Consider the following 21,474-nt stretch of genomic DNA (forward strand, 5'->3'; position numbering starts at 1 on the left):
AATTCATCATGACTGACGTTGCTACTTCACCTTTACCAATGTTGTAACAAGCACAATAATGGCTATATCCAGACATAACAGGATGCCAAGCATACCCTGGGTACACCTTAGTATAAGCTAAATGTTGATCAAACCCTATAAATTGGAGCAATACTTAATGCTAATTTTACCCTAGCACATACTGGGTACTGTATACCAGTTTGGATATTGAGATAAAATTCAGATCGAAGGTACCTTCACCTACAGAAGGCACTAGGACAGCAAGACATATCACCTTGATCTAATAGGACCTTTAGGAAGATTTATAGACAGAAAAATCAAGGTAAGTATCATACGTGCACTGTTTACCTAAAGGCTGTGGACCATCTTTACCTATAACTAATAAAAATTCAGATAATTCCTCATACAGAAAATACATGAAATCAACCTTAATTGTCCTCTGTAAAAAAGTACAGTACTGTATTACTCTTATTGTAATAAAGATTGAACTCTTCTTTATAAATCCTAAGCTCTGTCCATAATTAAGATCGTTAATACAATTTACTAACTTAACCCTTTTACCCCTAAAAGACGTACTGGTACGTTTCACAAAACTCATCCCTTTACCCCCATGGACGTACCGGTACGTCCTTGCAAAAAAATGCTATAAAAATTTTTTTTTCATATGTTTGAAAAATTTTTGAGAAAATTCAGGCATTTTCCAAGAGAATGAGACCAACCTGACCTCTCTATGACAAAAACTAAGGCTGTTAGAGCAATTTAAAAAATATATACTGCAAAATGTTCTGGGAAAAAATAACCCCATGGGGGTTAAGGGTTGGAAATTTCCAAAGAGCCTGGGGGTAAAGGGGTTAATAACTTTGCAGCAATTGCCTATGTTGAACACGCTGACATAAGTCTCCTTTAATAGTTTACATATGTAATATGTTTTAATGTTGTTACTGTTCTTAAAATATTTCATTTTAAAACCTTTATGACTTTTCATATGCTTTATTTTATTTCCTTATTTCCTTTCCTCACTGGGCTATTTTTCCCTGGAGCCCTTGGGTTTATAGCATCCTGCTTTTTCCAACTTGGGTTGTAGCTTAGCAAGTAATAATAAAATAATAATAATAATGATAATAATCATCATAATAAAAATAATAATAAAAACCAACAATTCTATCAAAAGTATCTAAAATCTTTTCTTCCTTATGAAAATCAAATTCACATAATAATGTGTACTGTATGTCTACTATATTAATTCATATAAAAAATAAGCATTTAATCACTATTAAATTGGAAGGGTAACAGATGAAATTTGACTTGGAATAACTATAGTCTGCTAAGATCTGTTGCTCATTGAGTTCATGCTTCAACTTAAAAGGAATACAGTATAATTTAAGCATAACAAAACCCTTTCTGGTACATCCCAGAAAATAGTGGGCTACCCTTTGTTCTTGTATTCTTGGTTGTAGTATATAACAAACTTGTGTATGCTATTCCATTCTCACAGGTAAATATACATTATTAGAGTATGTAACTACAGGGGCCTCTATAGAGCGCACACCTCCACCGCGGCAGCTTATTTCTCGACCGTGACCTTGACCTTCCAAAATTTAATCATTTCCAGCTTTATACATAACAGTTAATCCATGAATGTTTCATTGCTCTACGATTAAAATTATTGCCAGGAAGCTGTTCACAAAAAAACAGAGGGTAAAACGTAACCTTCTTCCAACTTCGTTGGCGGAGGTAATGATATTCAAAAATTGGTATTACACAATTAAGATATTTTGTTCTATCATTGTGGCAAGGAAGAACTATGTCTTTTCCAAAAAGTTAACTTTAATATTATACTCATTTCTTCTAGATTCATGAAATAGTGTCACAGATAACTATAATAGATGACTTCTTACTGTTCTTACTTACATGAATATTGCTTGCCATACAGTACAGTAATTCAATACAGTATGAAGATATAAAAAATATTGAAATGATTTGCTTTCAAACATACATATATATAAGACTAAACATGATGATTAACACTATGCGTAGTCATCATTCGTAATTAAATCTTTTTATGAAGTCCAAGTTTGTATTCATTCTTGAAAATATTCGATGGCTGACCTAACCTCCAGACTTTTTTAGAAATCCTCATTATTTCTGAATACATTTTAGAGTTATAGTTCAACTAGCAAGACAGGTTAAGCACCGTTAAATCTAGTTGTTATATCTTATATCATGTAAATTCTTATAAAAGACTAATTCAAGAGTACATTAATAACTACAAATCTCTTACATACACATCTTACTCAAGAACCTAAACTAAAAATGGAACATACAAGAGCCATAAACAGTGTTGAAATAAATATGAGGTGTACCTGAAATGTCTAAGAAAGCACAAGACAACAATTCAAAATAATACGACTCTATGACTGAATTGAAAATAAAGAATATCTGTACTCTTAGAACGTGTTCATATACTGAGCTGTGTAACAAAGAACAAATTCCAGCATTACAGGTCCTCAACTTAAAAACTGAAAATAACAAAGACAAGATAAAAAAATACTGTAATATAACAATATTATCTATATATTAATACGATGGCGTGTTATTTATTTTGTGTCACGCTTTAAAGAAAACGGAAATAATTTCATGGTATACTCTTACAAATTTACGCTCCAAAGAAAACGGAAATAATTTCATGGTATACTCTTACAAATTCACATTAGACTTTGATTACTTAACCAAAGCACATCTTATATAGTTTTCCCAATTTTGTCTTAGCACCAGACTTTTTTATAAATATTAGACAAAACAAAAATTGAGTTCTATCAATTTCCACAACCTAGATTATAAAACTAATCTTGGGACATTTTATTCAAACATGTTTAGGTTAGGAACAAGATAATTAGTATTGAAAATATTTTGTGTAATTTACAAGGGTTCCACTAGTATCATTTAATACCGTAAGCAAAACAATTGTAACAACCTGATATCTATTTCATATGAAACCTGACTATTTGTTGACTTTGGTTGCTGGAAATCATAGGCATGGAATTCAGGTTAGGCCTACCCTAGGACAAAAGTTAACAAAACTGGACTTACAAATAATTCGATTTACAAACAGCTTCTTCGAACTAATCAAGTTTGTAAGTTGAGCACCTTCTATAATCCAAAATTAAATCTTGACTTGTGGTCAATTAGGTGCTTTTTGTCTTTCATCTGGAAGAGGAAGAAAGTTACCAAGATCGAGAAAATTTACCAAGTCGCACGATCGAGAAAAATTTATGTAGGGGTCCGTTTAATCTCATCTGTAATAACTTAGTGAATCAGTTTCCACATTTGGAAAGGGTATGCTCTTTATGCTCTTATAACCCAAAAATAGTTCAACTAATCACGTCATAAAATGGATACTTATACAAGGACAAGGATCAAATCCAATCGGATGAAGCACATAATTTCTTCTGATAATGGTTTTAAAATATATTCATCAAATCTTGAGCCATAGGAGACCAGTTAACACTTTTACCCCCGGGGTATTTGGAAATTTCCAACCCTTAACCCCCAAGGGGCTATTTTTTTCCCAGCACATTTTGCGGTATATATTTTTTTTAAATTGCTCTAACAGCCTTAATTTTTGTCATAGAGAGGTCAGGTTGGTCTCATTCTCTTGGAAAATGCCTGAATTTTCTCAAAAAATTATCAAAAATAGGAAAAACAAATTTTTATAGCATTTTTTTGCAAGGACGTACCGGTACGTCCATGGGGGTAAAGAGATGGCTTTTGTGAAACGTAGCAGTACGTCCTTTGGGGGTAAAAGGGTTAAGTGCACACAACTCTGGTGGTCGAGGCTAGAATCTGTCTCAAAGCATTGACGTTCTCTCTTAAACATTTTTTTTCTTCAAAGTTATATTTACTAAATGTCAATTTAAAAAAAGGTTGGAGCTTATCAAACTTTCGTCTTGAATTATTCATTACACACCAAAGGATTCTAGTTTTCAATCTACAAACTTTGTCTCTTCGGGCAAACAAATGAACAATGCTTCAAATATATTCACTTCTGCCGATTAATTTGTTCAAAGAATAAATATTCTGAGAACTCGCAAAACAATTTCTTAGGTTGTCAATAAGATTTGATTTGAAATAACTTGAATAAGATTTCCATTCTCAAGGAACACAAAAAAATTGTCAACGAATGATGCTCTAACAAGCATATAAAATCATAAAGATAATTGTTTTCTTTTTTAACACAAATGATTACCCAAGCCGATGTTATTCAAACGTAGACAAGATCCTACTTTGACTCGACCTTATTGTAGGGAGTTCCCAAGGAATACCCAAAGTACAATGTACTATTGAAAGCTCAATCTAAATATTTCCTCCAGGCATAGCCACCTACCAAAGGACCATAGTGGTTCACAGTTTTGATTTTTCACCCACATTTGAAACTGAAAGATAATTTTCGGCAATGTAGAATTGTGTAGGTGAATTGGATGTACAGTATGGTGACATTTCCTAAGTGTTTCCATTTTTCAAATGCTAATCAATGTTAGAATATCCTTCGATTGCTTGTAATGATGAGGGAAGTTTGTTGCTTTTTCTATTATTTTCATTAGATTTCCGAAAAACAAAGAACGAAAGTTATAAAAATATAAAAAACTGGTCAACATCTATTACTTATCTGGTTGGCAGTTTCTGTTAAATCTTCTTTTTTTATTTTCTAGTTAACAAGTTGAATAAATGATGAGTACAGTGATACCTCTGGATACGAAAGTTTCTGCTTACGAAAAATTCAGGATACGAAAAGCGATACAAAGATTTTTATGCCCCAGTATACGAAAAAAATTTCAGGATACGAAAAACTTACGAGATCCCAACTCGTCGCCGAGAGTACAGTACCTTTTTTTTTCAGGGTATCAACCCTTAATTTAGGTGTACAGGTAACTATACACCTTCACTGATCCAAATGCTTTACATACAGTAACTTAACTTTTATACAGTAGTAAACAAAACGGACCGTTTTCTTAGGGCTTGGAGGGGATAACTAGGCTATAACTACAATATTGAATAATCTCATGGTGGTTTCTGGAATGGATTAGGCTGTTTTTAACGGTTGGGTTGATTATTGAATGTTAGAAATGGCTGCATTGCATGTTTATTACTACAGTTTAGCATGTTTATGAAAGAAAAGGTGTCTTTTCTTAATGCTTGGAACGGATTAGGCTATTTACATGTAAAACGCGACTCAGGATACGAAAAAATCAGCATACGAAACCGCATCCTGAACGGATTACTTTCGTATGCTGAGGCATCACTGTATTATTATAATTTCCACTTTCTTGAAAACCTACAGAACAAAAGCTTGAAGGTTGTAATTCATAGGCAAGTTAATTCAATATTTTTTATTTACAAATCTACAGTACTACAAATTTAATTGGCAACATATAACTGCAATTCATGAAGCTATTATAACTTGGCATCTAGTAAATCTAATAATAACTGCAGTAACTAAGCTGTGGTCTTGTGTAATGGAAGTACGTACACAAACGTACTTACAGGTACGTGGCACGTACATACTTACAAGTATGTGGCACGACCTGCACTTACAAGTACGTGCACGAACATACTTATGAGTACGTACACGGACGTACTTACTAGTACGTGCATGGACGTACTTGCAAGTAAGTACACGTATGGGCACAAACGTACTTGCAAGTAAGTACACGTATGTGCACGACATACTCGCAAGTACGTACATGTACGTGCACGAACGTACTTACAAGTACGTAAACGTACGTACTTCCAAGTACGTAAACGTACGTACTTCCAAGTACGTAAACGTACGTACTTACAAGTACGTAAACGTACGTACTTACAAGTACGTAAGCGTACGTACTTACAAGTACGTAAGCGTACGTACTTACAAGTACGTAAGCGTACGCACTTACAAGTACGTAAAAGTACGTAAACGTAAGCACTTACAAGTACGTAAACGTACGCACTTACAAGTACGTAAACGTACGCACCTACAAGTACGTAAACGCACGTACCTACAAGTACGTAAAAGCACGTACTTACAAGTACATAAACGCACGTACTTACAAGTACGTAAACGCACGTACAGTACTTACAAGTACGTAAACGTACGTACTTACAACGCAAAGCGGAAAGAAATGTGCACCCAACACACCTTTGGCTGAGAACAAGACAGGGGAAATAAATATTTGTCATTATCTTTCAGCCATACAAAGTAGAGCCTTTCAAAGCTAGAGATGAAATTTCTGAAACATTATCAATACCTAGTCACTAATAAATTGCACTAAATAGTAATTTCTTTACAGAATATATCTCTGAATTACAAACTTCACAAGTGATGCTGTTATGGAATTTGCGTTGATTAATCGAACCCAGCAAGAATGTCTGATTTATCTAACAGAAAATTAGGAGAAGAAATTATTGTGCAGTTTCGAGATTTATGGATTATTTGAACCTAGCAAGAATGTTTGGTTTAATATTTAAAATAAAAATGGGAGAAAAACATTTTTGAGACGAGAATACAAAACTAAATACAGTTGTTTCAAAAGAAGGCAGTAAACTTTCTTCCTTCTTAAAATTAAATACCGTACTGTACACTGTTCCCAACTTACATAAACTTACAAAAGAAAGAATTCCATTGAAATGTAAGGGAGATTTGTTAAAAAATATATGTTGTATTTATAAAGCAGGTGAAAACAAGCCGTTTAAGTTATGTAGAAATAAAAGGGACTTTCTCCAACTCAGCAGACAAAATAACAGAAGTTAAAGAGTATACCAACACGACACTCTCTTGGCAGTGTTGCATATTGCAAGAGTTCCTTCAAAGAAACTGAACTATACAATCTTATCTACTTTACCTATGTTAGGATATTTGAAGAGGGAACATGGCAGAAAAGTGAGAGAGAAGGTGCTAGAGAGTAATTCAAGATGGGCTTCAAAATTCTAACATTACTTAAAAATAATGAACTTTACCGTAAAAAACAAGCTGGATAAACAAGATGCATCACTTATGAATTTGTATTGTCCTCATAACAATGCTTTTACATCAGTAAAACATGCATATTAATGGTACGTCTCACCAAAGTCTATACTGTACTGTAAGCAATGTGGCGTCAAGTGTTGCCCCATCAAAATATGTAGTTAGAATGACTTTACCACATTATAACCCGACATGCTATTGTAGTGTCATATACCAACTTATCGCATACACAAACTGGCCCCTGTTAGACTGAAATAATCGTAACTCACTTTGCTACATTCATGATAAACCCATGTTAACTTTCATACCGAGTTTATCAAAGGTTCATGAAATTTGCATCAGTATATTGGTAGTAAATCCTTGGATTACAACGGTTTAAACATTCATCGTAGTTCCTCTCTTACTAATGTCCTTGTGTATATTTTAAGTCTGAGTTATGGTTCCTTGTCATATGTTCGCATATCCTAGATTATGAATGATTTTAATATTGCGTTAGCATATGCGAGTGACTTTGACGCTTACGTACAATGCTGTATCTAGCCGCAGTAGGGCTTGCATCAATACGAGAGTTAGGAATGCATCTCCGTTGTAATCCAAAGATCTACTGTACATTGACCGTCTAATTTTAACCTTAGTTGAAAATCTTAATCTGTAAGTCCTTTCCCATAATCTCAAGTTCTAAGGGATATAAAATCTTAAAAAATAAACCAGGAGCATTGAAAATATGATGCAAATAAAATTACCAAAGCAGAATTGAAAATGAAAACATTCAAAAATGTAAATCACCAATAATTTCTTGAAGCAGTATAAAGGTTAGAAGGCAAAGGGGAGACACAAACTTCTACTTTGTACTCTGACAACCTTAAGATCTAATAACGCAAGGTTATATCACACTGCCCACCAACTCAAAAGAGGACCAAAATCAAAATAAAAATGACTTATAAGCAAACATTTTTCTGTAAAACTGTTTTACATATCAATGGGTATTCAGCAGTGAGGTCCAGTTTCAGAACATATGTTTCTGCCAAAACATTTTGCTAAAGTTAAATTCTAATACAGAAGGTCCTCAACTTACAAAGGTCCCGAGATACACAAATCCAAAAACGAATCATAAATCTCTGATATTGTATCAAAAGTTCATAATGAAATACTGTAACTTAACCCTTTTACCCCCAGGCTATTTGGAAATTTCCAACCCTTAACCCCCAAGGGGTTATTTTTTTCCCAGCACATTTTGCAGTATATATATTTTTTTAAAATTGCTCTAACAGCCTTAATTTTTGTCATAGAGAGGTCAGGTTGGTCTCATTCTCTTGGAAAATGCCTGAATTTTCTCAAAAAATTATCAAAAATATGAAAAAAAAAATTTTTATAGCATTTTTTTTGCAAGGACGTACCAGTACGTCCATGGGGGTAAAGGGATGAGTTTTGTGAAACGTACCAATATGTCCTTTGGGGGTAAAAGGGTTAAATTTGTAAGTTGAGGATTTTATGTAATTGCATCGTTCTTAGAAATGTCTGCTTCTGCCAAAGCGTTCTGCTCACACGCTATTTCAACTGTAAAAATTTGCGTCATATTTACATTTTATTTTCGTTCTGATTTTCCACTTCTGGAAATGCTACGATAAGTTAAAGGGATTTAGCTAAACATTAACACCTGTTCGTAATACTAGGTATGCAGTTAATTCTAATAGTCATGCCTTCTCCATCATATGGCTCAATACTATACAGTATTCTAGAAGTTTTATTCAAGCTGTGATCAAGTTGTGGAATGTTCTTCCTAATCAGGTAGTTGAATCAGTGCAATTTCAAAAGTTCAAACTTGCAGCGAATGTTTTCATGTTGAACAAGCTGATATAGGTCTCTTTTAATAGTTTATATATGAAAAATCTATCTTAATGTTATTACTGTTCTTAAAATATTTCATTTCAATTGTTCATTCCTTCTCCTGTCATTTATTTCCCTTCCTCACTGGGCTATTTTTCCCTGTTTGAGCCCTTGGGCTTATAGCATCCTGCTTTTCTAGCTAGGATTGTAGCTTAGTTAATAATAATAATAATAATAATAATAATAATAATAATCATAAGATTTCTATAATCCTGGCTTTAAAAAAGGCTTTGAACTGCTCCGATACAATACTTCCCGGCAGTAGGCATATACAGTACAACCACTATGAAGCATAGAACAAAATACCTCACCCCACGCAGATCACTCCGGCAGAAACGTACGAGTCCGATGACGGATGAAACAATTACTTGTGCTGAGAGACCCATGGATGTGTGTGACCAGTTCATGGAAAAATATCCAGTAAAGAAATTACTCTTCTACATTAAAAACAACTCGTCAAGCGTTGATCGATTAATTAACGTCTCCTTTGCGCTAGAGAGCACAGGCATTAGTAAAACATACCAAAATCACTACAATATACAGGAACTGCTAACCATTTTACAAAATTGTTCAAAATAATAATAATAATAATTGATTCTTCACCAACTGAATCTTTCTCTTACATTGTAACCCATAACCATATATGAAATGCTCACAAAGATACTGTTTATTACGTGCAAAGATAATTGGGTGCATGTGCACAATGGCTCGCATATGGGTATTTGAAATGTACGCCTACGTAGGTAAGTAGCCCCATACATTGTAAGCACAATCGTTCACATTTCAAGTAAATCACCTATTTAATCGCAGCCTTACACTTCAGTTCTAAGTGGGTGACAAGTGACCAAGTTACATGCTCTAAGATAAAAAGAACATCTTCGCAAAATAACACCACGTAAAACCTATCTCTCTCACGTTACTAAATCCTTTCATTTGGAATAAAAAATTCCCAATACCATATACTGCACGATAAAACAATGAAATTGGCATCTTGATCTCTAACGACAGTCTTCCTCACTATCCATGAATTAAGCTCGGAGGCTCCTTGAACACCTGTCTTATTACAACAAAAGAATAAACTTACAACCACTGAACAGACTATCTTGGACCTATCACTAACTTCTAGGAAAAGTAACCATAAGGAAAGGGAAAACTCTGCGAATCCACGAAGCCTGATTTCCTGCGCTAGTTTATCAACATTGATGCTGTATGTAGTAGGTTCTCTAGATCCCATTTTCAACAGTCAAAAACCTTTTCCTTACTTTTCAAGAGTAACATCAAAGCCTCAACAAGATGTAAAGGACGATTCTGCTGCCTACATTATCATAACCTCAATGCTACATTGACAACTTGGGGTGCTTATTCAAGAAGACAAAAGACTCATGGATGGTAAAAAAGAGAACTTTTTTTATCTACTAATACAAAAAGTTCTGGTTCCGTATGACAGTTTTTCAGCAGCCTTTATAATTGAAAACTTTAGAATCCTATAGTGGCCCACTACACTCAGTGAACTTACAAAATATACCTTACTATTGAGCCAATGAGAGCTTCACTATCACTAAAATTTGAGTTAAGAAATGTAGTCAGGATACTTCAGCACTAAGAACAACTTGTAAGTAAGCCCTATAAAACAGAGTTTGAGTTGACCGCTCTTTGTCCTAAACGACAGCACACCAGATTCTGGCACAGTACCTCAAAGAGACTCTATATCGATTAGAATGCTGCTCTCTATTTTAATCCCCTTCCGATGCAAGTAAATATTTGGCTGTACATAAGGAGGGGGTCTGTCCTATAGAAATTCATATTTTCACTGTTTCTCTCCACACTACAACTAGGAACATATACAGAAAATTATATTATGAGAGATGTTGGCTTGTAAAGGGGCTCTCCCAACTTCAGAAGAGATAATATCTTTATCATTTCAAAGTAAAGTATTTACAAGGTCACCCACCTTAAATCGAAGTGCAACGCTTCGTACGAACAATGGTTTGCTGAAAGATAATTTCTTTGGATAATTTTTCATATTCATTTAAGTACAAATTGCACAGTAAAGACCAGTTTAAGATTACATTTTTCTTACACCAAAATGACCAGACTCAAAAAATAAGGATTTATTCCGATTCCATTTTACCTTGGCCAAGCTCACAATGGATATTCTAACATTGCATTTGGAATGACAGAATTGGGACTTATAATAGTCAGCTACTTGTCTTGTACTTGAGGAAAAAATAGTATTGCTTTGTACTGTAGTGTAATACATTTTTGTAATAATTTGATACCTACTTCTAACCAAGGGGGATGTTTTCGAGTCGATGTGTATGTTTAAAAACAGTCCTCAACTTACATACATTCAGGGATACAAAGACAGATTCAATTGAAATCATAAATTTCAGATATTGTTTTGAAATTGCATAATGAAATACTGTATTGAAATAATATCACGTAATTTAATGCAGTAAGCAAGGGGATATCTGCAATATGAAACTGGATTATTTGTCGACTTTTGCAGCTGAAAATAATAAATTTCAGATATTGTTTTGAAATTGCATGATGAAAAACTGTATTGAAATAATATCACGTAATTTAATGCAGTAAGCAAGGCGATATTTGCAATATGAAACTGGATTATTTGTTAACTTTTGCAGCTGAAAATAATAAATTTCAGATATTGTTTTAAAATTGCATAATGAAATACTGTATTGAAATAATATCACGTAATTTAATGCAGTAAGCAAGGGGATATCTGCAATATGAAACTGGATTATTTGACGACTTTTGCAGCTGAAAATTGTGGGTATGCGAGTTAGACAAAGCCAACCCTAGGCCAAAATCTAACAAAATTCGACCTACAAAAGCTTCTTGGAACATATTTTGTAAGTTGAGAACTTCCTGTATGTTTAGGTTTGTCGATGAAGTTAACTTTCAAGATACCCCAACCCCTTTATAAAAACAAATAAATTAACCTAGATATTTATTACCGGTAGGTATGATTTCCCAATTTTTTCAATATAACTCTGGTAACGACACCGTTTTTCCACCATTTTTAATATTTCTCATTCTAAATAGTTATTTTTCAGTTTGCCTTATATATAAGACAAAGCATAAATTGGCACTTTTTTTTTTATTTGAATTTTCTTCTATACTGTACTTATGTAACCAAATTACTATCCATATTTGGTAAAAGTCTGAAACGACAAAATATTTGAAATTTAAGTCTGAAAAGACTTTGTAGAATCAAAAGATTTTCAGGCAACATACGTAAATTAATGAAAAAATATTATGAAAATGAAGACTTCACTAGAAAGCGTATTTTAAATCAGAATGATTTTTATAACCCAGTGATAAAGAATGAAAAAATGAACGAAAATTGTAACGAACACTTTAAAGGAAAAATAATATTGCAAATATTTTCAGAAAATCATATTTTATGCAGATCATTTTAAAGATTTTAAGATTGGATACATAGCTATGAAAGGTTTAAGAAAACAGGAACTGGGGGAAAAAAAAAATGGATCGGAGTGTATAAAGGTCACGAATAAACGCACACGTTACGTTTTTCGATGGTTTACTTGCTTTATACAAACAAATGAAAACATAAGCATGAACAAATGATACAGATAGAGTTTCCAGACAAAGCTAACTAAGACATGACCCTTGCCACAAAGAATATAGAACCACAATAAAGTACTAATATATTAGCACAGTTCAAATGCTAATATATTAGCACAATTCACACAGCAGTTTCATAGCAGTAATCGACTACTAAAGTAACATAGAGAAGAGCATTTACGCCAAACCTTTGGGAATTACCCGACATTAGATTTTACAGACCCCCATTACCCAATCCTGTACATCTGGAATTTTCCCATTATTTGGAACATTCTTGATTCTTCTTCTTTCAAATTAAGTGCAATTGGTTTTAAAGCTCGTACATTTACTCATAACATACACGGCTGGACTGTTGGTTTTCAGGTAATTCACACCAGAGGCAAGTAAAACTTTTGCAGTATTAATACCAGTTTAAAGGATTAAAGGCTAATCATGAATGGCAGAGGCAAGGGACAGTGACATTGCCCTAGCACGCAGGACAATACCCTTGAGACTGACCGTATATACATATGATCAGTGCCCACGCCCGCTCTCCACCCAAGCTAGGACCAAGGAGGGCCAGGCAAGGGCTGCTGATGACTCAGCATGTAGATTTATAGGCTCCTCGAAAACCCCCATCCTCAGCTCACACGAATGGTGAGGTTGCAGCGACAAAGGAAACGAACGAGTTTGAGCGAGACTCGAACCCCAGTCTGGCGTTCACAAGTCAGGGACGTAATCAAATTGGCCACCACAAAAAGATGATGTAAACTTTACATCACGAACAGCAAGTCTGCGATATGACTTACAAATGTGCAATGTTTCTTAGCCAATTTCATGAGATTCTGATGATTTCTTTTTATCCGATAATATCTAATACCTTTTCCCTTCAACGACAAAAAGCATGCGGGAACTACTTTAGAATTTACTTGCTGTTTGGCTGACTGATACATACAATGGAACCTCTACATACAATCTTAATTTGTTCCGGGAACTGCTTCGTATGTTAAAACAGTCGTATGTTGGAGCAAATATTCCATTAAGAGTACACTGTAATTTGTATAATTCGTTCTACAGCCCAAAAACCTAAGATAACTCCTTGATAAATTACTATACATAATTACACATAACAATAATATAATTAATACAATTGCATTATATAAGACATGTAAAAAAGAATAATTATAAGGAAATAAAAAAAGGGTGTTTTTATTGTCACTTTACCTTAGAGACAGGCCAACGCAGGTGTAGGAATTGCTATGCAGGAGGAGACGGACGGTTGGCAAAGAGGTAGAGATGGTGACTGCGATAACGTACCATAACTTCCTCTAACTTACACTACGTGAATTTTAACCTAAATTAGCTTACAGTATTTACTTTTTTTTTATTTTTATATTCTATATTTTTTTTTACATTTTTTTTCTTTTTGATTTTTAATTTTCATCACTATCACTCAATTCAGTATTAGTTTTCTTTGCTTCACTTTTTTTCGCTTCATCACGATCACCAGACCACTTCGTAGATTTTTTAAAGAAACTATTGAGATAAAGCTGCTTGGTACGACTTTTCAGAATTTTTCTGAAATGGGTTAAGCAGACATCATCAAATTGCGAAACTACATGGCAAACCTGAAGTTTCCGTGGGTGATACTTATCAATGAAATCAACCACGTGTTGACGATGTGCTAACATCTCTTTTATTTCAGCCGAACTTAAGATGTGCTCTACCTCCTCGATGTCCTCCGACTCACTCAGCTGCGCTTGGAACTAATCATTCTGCATGGCTTGCAGCTCCTTGAGTTCCTCGATGGTGAGCTTTTCATGATGCTCCTCGACGAGTTCGGTGATGTCATCTTCATCCACCTCCTGACACATGGACTTGCCAAGGGATACAGTCTCTTCTACGTCTTCCTCTACGGCTAGCACAGGTTCAGGCTCGGGGCCAAAACCTTCAAAATCTCTGGGAGAAACAGCATCAGGCCAAAGCTTCTTCCAAGCTGAATTCAGTGCCCGTCGAGTTACTCCCTCCCAAGTCTGATCTATGATCTTCAAGCAGTGCACGATATTGAAATGGCTCCTCCAAAATTCACGCAAAGTTAAGTTGGTACTTTGCGTGACATTAAAGCACTGCTTAAATAAATGCTTGGTGTAGAACTTCTTAAAATTGGGGATAACTTGCTGGTCCATGGGCTGGAGGGTAGGGGTGGTATTCGGTGGAAGATACAGCACTCTGATAGACTTGAACTGGTCGATGATATCATCTTCGAGTCCTGGGGGGTGAGCGGGAGCATTATCCAAGCAAAGCAATCACTTTAAAAGCAAATTACTCTCCTGAAGGTACTTCTTGACAGCAGGGCCAAAAACTTGGTTTACCCATTCAACAAAGAAATGCCTAGTAACCCAAGCCTTAGAATTAGCACGCCAGAAAACATGCAGCATGTCCTTATTGACTCTACACGCCTTAAATGCCCACGGGTTTTCGGAATGATAAACCAGTAACGGCTTTATTTTGCAGTCCCCGCTGGCGTTGGCACATAAGGCAAGAGTCAACCGATCCTTCATAGGCTTATGTCCAGGTATTTTCTTCTCTTCGGCGGTGATGTATGTTCGACTAGGCATCTTTTTTCAAAACAGACCGGTTTCATCACAGTTCAACACCTGCTGCTCTACGTAGCCTTCATCCTTCATGATCTTTTTGAACTTCTTAACAAAATCGTTAGCAATCTTGGTGTCCAAACTCGAAGCCTCTCCCTGCCGAACAACTGATTGAAGCCCGGTCCGTCTCTTAAATTTCTCGAACCAACCGCGAGACGCCTTGAATTTCTCCGTTGTAGGATCGGTTGAACTCTCCCCCGCGTCACCCCCAGAGCCCGCCGCCTTCAAGTCACAATAGATAGCGCTGGCCTTCTCACAAATGATTGTTTCAGTGATCGTATCGCCAACAATCTCTCTGTCCTTTATTCATATCAACAAAAGGCGTTCCATCTCTTCCAGGGTAGGGCTGCGACGTTTTGATATAATGGTGATCCCCTTTGATGCTCTGACTGCTTTAATGGCTGCCTTCTGCTTGATGATCGTCAAGATCGTAGACATATTCCAGCCATATTGTTTAGCCAGATCACTCACAGGCACACCGCGCTCACGTTTTTCTATAATTTCTTGCTTCCATTCTAATGAAAGTATTGCCTTCTTACTTTTCTCACCATTACTAATGCCTGTACCGAAACTAAGCTTCTTAGGACCCATGATTTTACGTAAAATAAAAAAGGAAATGTGAGAAAAGGAAGATAATAAGCACTGTTAATAACGGACCAAACAGAGGACAACCACACGATGCGCACGAGAACAGAGAACTGACCAACGCGACACTCAATGGCATCCCTCTGACGTGCTGCTGTCTACCGGCGTAAACAAGAAACTACGACCGACGCTTCGAGAAAATTCTACGAGTATGATCTACGTTGGATGTTGGAGCATGACTTCGGGTGTCGAGACGAGAATTTGATTGAATTTTACTTCGGGTGTTGGAACAATCGTATTTAAAGGCAATCGTATGTAGAGGTTCCAATGTACTAAAAAAGGGGTACTTCATGATGTCTACATTGGAAACCCTTTTCATAACAATCTTCCAAGACATAACATACCATAGTGGCTGTGTATGACACAGCGTAAAAATTTGCAAGGTTTTAGCCCTTGAAAAGGATAAGCAGCAACCTGTGCAAAACTGGCCAGTAAAGAGAGTGCGAGAAGAAATTGGATGCTGCAAAGAGGATGTGAGGAGTAACAAAAAGAGGACATAATAAAGAAAGAAAGAATAAGAGGATCTACTAAAGTCCTAGAACTGTCAAATTAGGCCCAGGAAAGACTGCGGTGGTATGGTCATGTGATGAGAAGGGCTGAGCCATACACTATGTAGGGAAGAGAGTGATACATAAGGAGGTGCCTGCAGGTGGGAGAGCGAGAAGACCGAAGCAAAGATGGATGAACGTTTATAAAGATTTGAGAGACAAACAATTGATAAAGAATATATATATGTACGTATGTATGTATGTATGTATACTGTAAATGTATAAATACATCATATTTCATTTGGATATACAGTAATGCCTATTGGAAACCTCCATGTCTCAAAATCTGTTGGACGGGAGTTCGAGAGCTGCTCAAGCTTGATAGGTTTTTTGTAGTGTTTTGAACCAACCCAATGTTCTGAGAAGTCGCATAGCCCACATAGAAATTGAAGTCCCATTTCTGGAAAAATGGCTGAAAGAATACGGCAAAATTGTGCCCCTCAGAGTTGCTAAGAACTACGTTCAGAATTCTAATCGCTGTACTTCCCAGTATAGTAAGAGGCCCAAAGGCTTATGGTCGCCGCAAAGATTCCAGGCGAAATAGGCCCCACCATGTTAGCAGTCGTCACAATCCATCCCCTCACAAATTTCAAACTATACTAAGTAATATCCCTGAAATGCTTCAAGGGGATGTGTTGAGACCGCTGTTAATGCGGGGGACAACAAGATTGCCTTTGATGTCATCAGGAGGTGGGGCTTATTTTGCAAGGAATCTCCGAGGCAATTATAGTTGTTGTTAAAAAAAAAAAAAAAGGCCCAAAAGAATTTGCAAGCTTTACAGTGATACGTTTAATGATAGAAACCAGTAAATGAATATCACAACAGGAAAACTGTGGATATTTCCAACCTAAAAATAAAATAAGAATCTTCCCAAAGAAATACCTTCCAAAAGACAAGTACTCTTCTCCATGATACTACTGGCTCCCACTGTCTTTGATTAGAGTTCTCTTGCTTAAGAGTAAACACTGTTCTATCTTATTTCTCTTTCTCTGGTTTTTCTTTTGAAGTTTTTATAGTTTATGTATGAAAGATCTAATTCAATACTGTTACTGTTCTCAAAACATTTCATTTTGATTGTTGATTACTTCTCCTGTGGTTTGTTTATTTCCTTCTTTCCTTTCCTTTCTAGGTTATTTTTACCTGTTGAAGTCCTTGGGCTTATAGCTTTTTGCTTTTTAAACTAGGGTTATAGCTCATCTTGTAATAATAATAATAATAATAATAATAATAATAATAATAATAATAATACTGCTAGAATGTTATTGGGACCTTTAACTGGCCAGACAATACTACATTGGATCCCTCTCTCTGGTTAGGGCGTATTTTCCCTTTGCCTACACATACACTGAATAGTCTGGTCTATTCTTTCCCCCATTCTCGTGTCCTCATACTTCTGACAACACTGAAATTACCAAAAACCATTCTTCTTTGCTCAAGGGGTTAGCTACTGCATTGTAATTGTTCAGTGGCTATTTTCCTCTTGGTAATGGTAGAAGAGACTCTTTAGATATGGTAAGAGCTCTTCTAGGAGAAGGACGCTCCAAAATCTAAATACACAACTGTTCTCTAGTCTAGGGTAGTGCCATTGCCTCTGGACCATGGTCTTCCATCTTGGGGTAGAGTTCTCTTGCTTGAGGGTACACTCTGGCATACTATTCTATCTTATTTCTCTTCCTCTTGTTTATTTTTAAGTTTTTAGTTTACATATAACAGCTTTATTAAATGTTGTTACTATTCTTGAATATTTTATTTTAGTTGTTCATTACTTCTCTTGTAGTTTATTTCCTTGTTTCCTTCCCTCACTTTGCAAATTTTCCCTGTTGGAGCCCTTGGGCTTATAACATCCTTCTTTTCAAACTGGGGTTTAACTTAGCTAGTAGTAGTAGTAGTAGTAGTAGTAGTAGTAGTAGTAGTAGTAGTAGTAGTAGTAATAATGAAATGCTTCCAAAATATAAGTAATTCTCACCATGAAATGAAATCTGAAACATAAGTAATCCATCCCATGAAATGTCCAGAAAAAATATAAATAATCTTTCCCATAAAATACCTCACAAATAACTTTCCCCCATGAAAAGCCGTCTGAACGACAAGTAATCTTTTCCATGATATACCTCTCGAACGAATAACCTTCCAAATGAAATGCCTTCCAAGAGATGATTAATGTTCCCCAAGAAATGCCTTATGAATGAATAATATTCCCCCATGAAATGCCTTCTGAAATATAAGAAAACTTCCCTATGAAATGCCTTCCGAAAGATAAGCATTCTTTTCCATGAAATGCTTCCAAAAGATAAGAAAACTTCTCCATGAAATACATTAGTAAGATAAGGAATCTTCTCCCTGAAATGCCTTCCGAAAGATAAGTAAACTTTTCCTTGAAATGCATTCCAAAAGATAAGAAAACTTCTCCATGAAATACATTAGTAAGATAAGGAATCTTCTCCCTGAAATGCCTTCCGAAAGATAAGTAATCTTTTCCATGAAATGCTTCCAAAAGATAAGAAAACTTCTCCATGAAATACATTAGTAAGATAAGGAATCTTCTCCATGAAATGCCTTCCAAAAGATAAGAAATTTTCCCCATGAATTGTCTTCCGAAAGATAAAAAATCTTCCCCATGAAATATCTTCCAAAAAATAAGAAAACTTCCCCATGAAATGCTTTATGAAAGATAAGTAATCATCGCCCTGAAATGCCTTCCAAATGGATAATATCCCCCTTGAAATGCCTTACGGATGATAAGTAATCTTCTCCATGAAATACCTTCCAAAAGATAAGTAATTTTTCCCATGAAATATCTTCCATAAGATAAGAAAACTTCCCAATGAAATGCCTTCCAAGAGATAAGAAAACCTCCCCATGAAATGTCTTTCAAAAGATAAAATAAACTTCCCGATGAAATGCCTTACACAAGATAAATATTTAACCTTCCTGAAATGCCTTCCAAATGAATAATCTCCCCCTTGAAATGCTTTCCGAAAGACAAGTAATCTTCCCCCCATGAAATACCTTACGAATGAATAACCTTCCCCATGAAATGCCTTACGAATGAATAACCTTCCCCATGAAAGGCCTTACGAATGAATAACCTTCCCCATGAAAGGCCTAACGAATGAATAACCTTCCCCATGAAAGGCCTTACGAATGAATAACCTTCCCCATGAAAGGCCTTACGAATGAATAACCTTCCCCATGAAAGGCCTTACGAATGAATAACCTTCCCCATGAAATGCCTTCCAAATGAATAATCTTCCCCTTGAAATGCTTTCCGAAAGACAAGTAATCTTCCCCCCATGAAATGCCTTACGAATGAATAACCTTCCCCATGAAATGCCTTCCAAATGAAAAGTTAGGAGTATCCAAAAGTGAGCAAGGCTCCTGGTGGAAAAGACCGAATTTAAAATGTCTCAAAAGATAGGCGATTAACTCTGACATTCACATCTGGACCTCAAATATTTACTCTACAATCTTCTGAAACTCTATATCATATATATGTACTGTAGTGTACTGTACTCCAGGTCTTTAAGATTACATACAAATACTGTATATTCAACTTTTAAGTCTTTTTACAAACTATGGATTAATGGCATTATACATACAACACTTGCTATAAATGACTGGTATGCATATAAGGTAATGTTATGTATAAACTTAAAACAAATGTATATACTTCATTTAACAGTGTATAGAAAAGTGCATGCAGACACATGTAGAGTAAATATATAAATTGATCTGTATAAGTAATTAACAGACGTAACTGAATAATCTACGATACATATTCCACAAACAGCCCAATGTCTTGTGTACCTTGATAAAATCAAAATAGAAGGTCTCAACAACTTTCAATACCAGATTAATGTAACACTACATATTGTTTTACTTCTTCCTAAATAAAAAATTAAAAGTTTTACTTCTTCCTAAAAAAAAAAAAAAAAATAAGTAACAATTCAAGTTAAAGATATCCATTTAAAAAAAAAAAAATCCATAAAATTTAGTTCGGTTAACTTTGCCTTCAATCAGCACCTAACAACACAACAACAGCAAACGTACATCAAGATATGTGGGTCATTATAACCCTGAACTTGTTGCTATTATCAGAAACGAGGTCTTTATCATGGAGTAGACGACCCATACATCGAGGCCGAGCTGTTAAGAACTGACCGAGATAAACCGATTCCATACAATAATTTCTGAGACTTACTAAAACTATTAAAAGGTTAGATAAGTTCCTCAAATCTCATTCATACCAATGTGCACTTATTTTTTTTTTTTTAATATGTACTTGACTCGCATACACTTCTTTACCCAATTTTTTTAACATACTGTATTTGAAATTAAGAGGTTTTCTTCTATACATACAGCATATTATGTTCCCTTTACACCCATGCCAAGATTATTTGCAAACAAAGAACTTATAAGTTAAAAAAATACAGTATTGTACTAACTTGTATGATGTGAACAAACCTCCTGTTTCTTGCAACATTGAGCCCCAATGCCAAACAGACCCAAATTAAAACTCTCAACTCAAGAGCCAAGGTCGGAGAAGATCGATCAATAACAACTTCGGTTGAATGTCTAAAGTATTGGTCTCTTTTTGCCAGTCTTCTACCACGAGCTTTTTGTATCGAGAGTATTTCTTTGCTATGTAAAATCTGCAGTTAAAACCAACATGGAAAGTTCAAATATCAAGCATGACTTAACTAAAATAATTCATTTATAAGAAATTTCGATACATTAGATACATAATAGATAATAAACTAAAAAAAAAAGTTAGATGCATAAAGAAATTAATAAAAATTACTTGCACAAAAACAAGATGTAACCACAGAGGAATAAAATTTTTTAATAGCAGTACAGTAAGCCATATTCTTTGATATTGGATGTACGCCTTGGATAGTATATGAACTCGTGCTCAGAAAACTAGAAACGAACGTAAAAGTCCCTGTTAACAGCATTCAACTCTTTGAATCCCACGAGACATAATCTACTTTAAGGAACTAAATGACTGTCTTTTGCAACCTGTAATTTCCCGAGTTTTTTTTTATTAGCTACATGTACATGTATAAAATATTTACAAAATATGTAAAATTTCATATTAAGGAAGTAGAAGTTTATTACGCTTTATGAAGACAAATACGGTACTTAGTTCCGA

General features: G+C 35.1%; 1 protein-coding gene across 5 annotated transcripts in view; it reads right to left on the reverse strand.

The window, feature by feature from the left end:
• The window catches only part of LOC137635306 (gastrula zinc finger protein XlCGF57.1-like), an 81,037-nt gene that overhangs the window by 11,672 nt on the left and 47,891 nt on the right, over nucleotides 1–21,474 (reverse strand). For 2 of the 5 annotated variants that reach the window (XM_068367773.1, XM_068367776.1), the window contains one exon: nucleotides 20,768–20,974. The exons of 2 other annotated variants lie outside the window; for them this stretch is intronic. The gene's annotated coding sequence lies outside the window, so the exon portion shown is untranslated. The remainder of the gene's footprint in view (nucleotides 1–20,767; nucleotides 20,975–21,474) is intronic. One more of the 5 variants, XM_068367774.1, reaches the window with a different exon arrangement.

This window comes from Palaemon carinicauda, unplaced genomic scaffold, assembly GCF_036898095.1.
Source record: "Palaemon carinicauda isolate YSFRI2023 unplaced genomic scaffold, ASM3689809v2 scaffold112, whole genome shotgun sequence".
In the NCBI taxonomy this organism is placed as follows: Eukaryota; Metazoa; Arthropoda; class Malacostraca; order Decapoda; family Palaemonidae; genus Palaemon; species Palaemon carinicauda.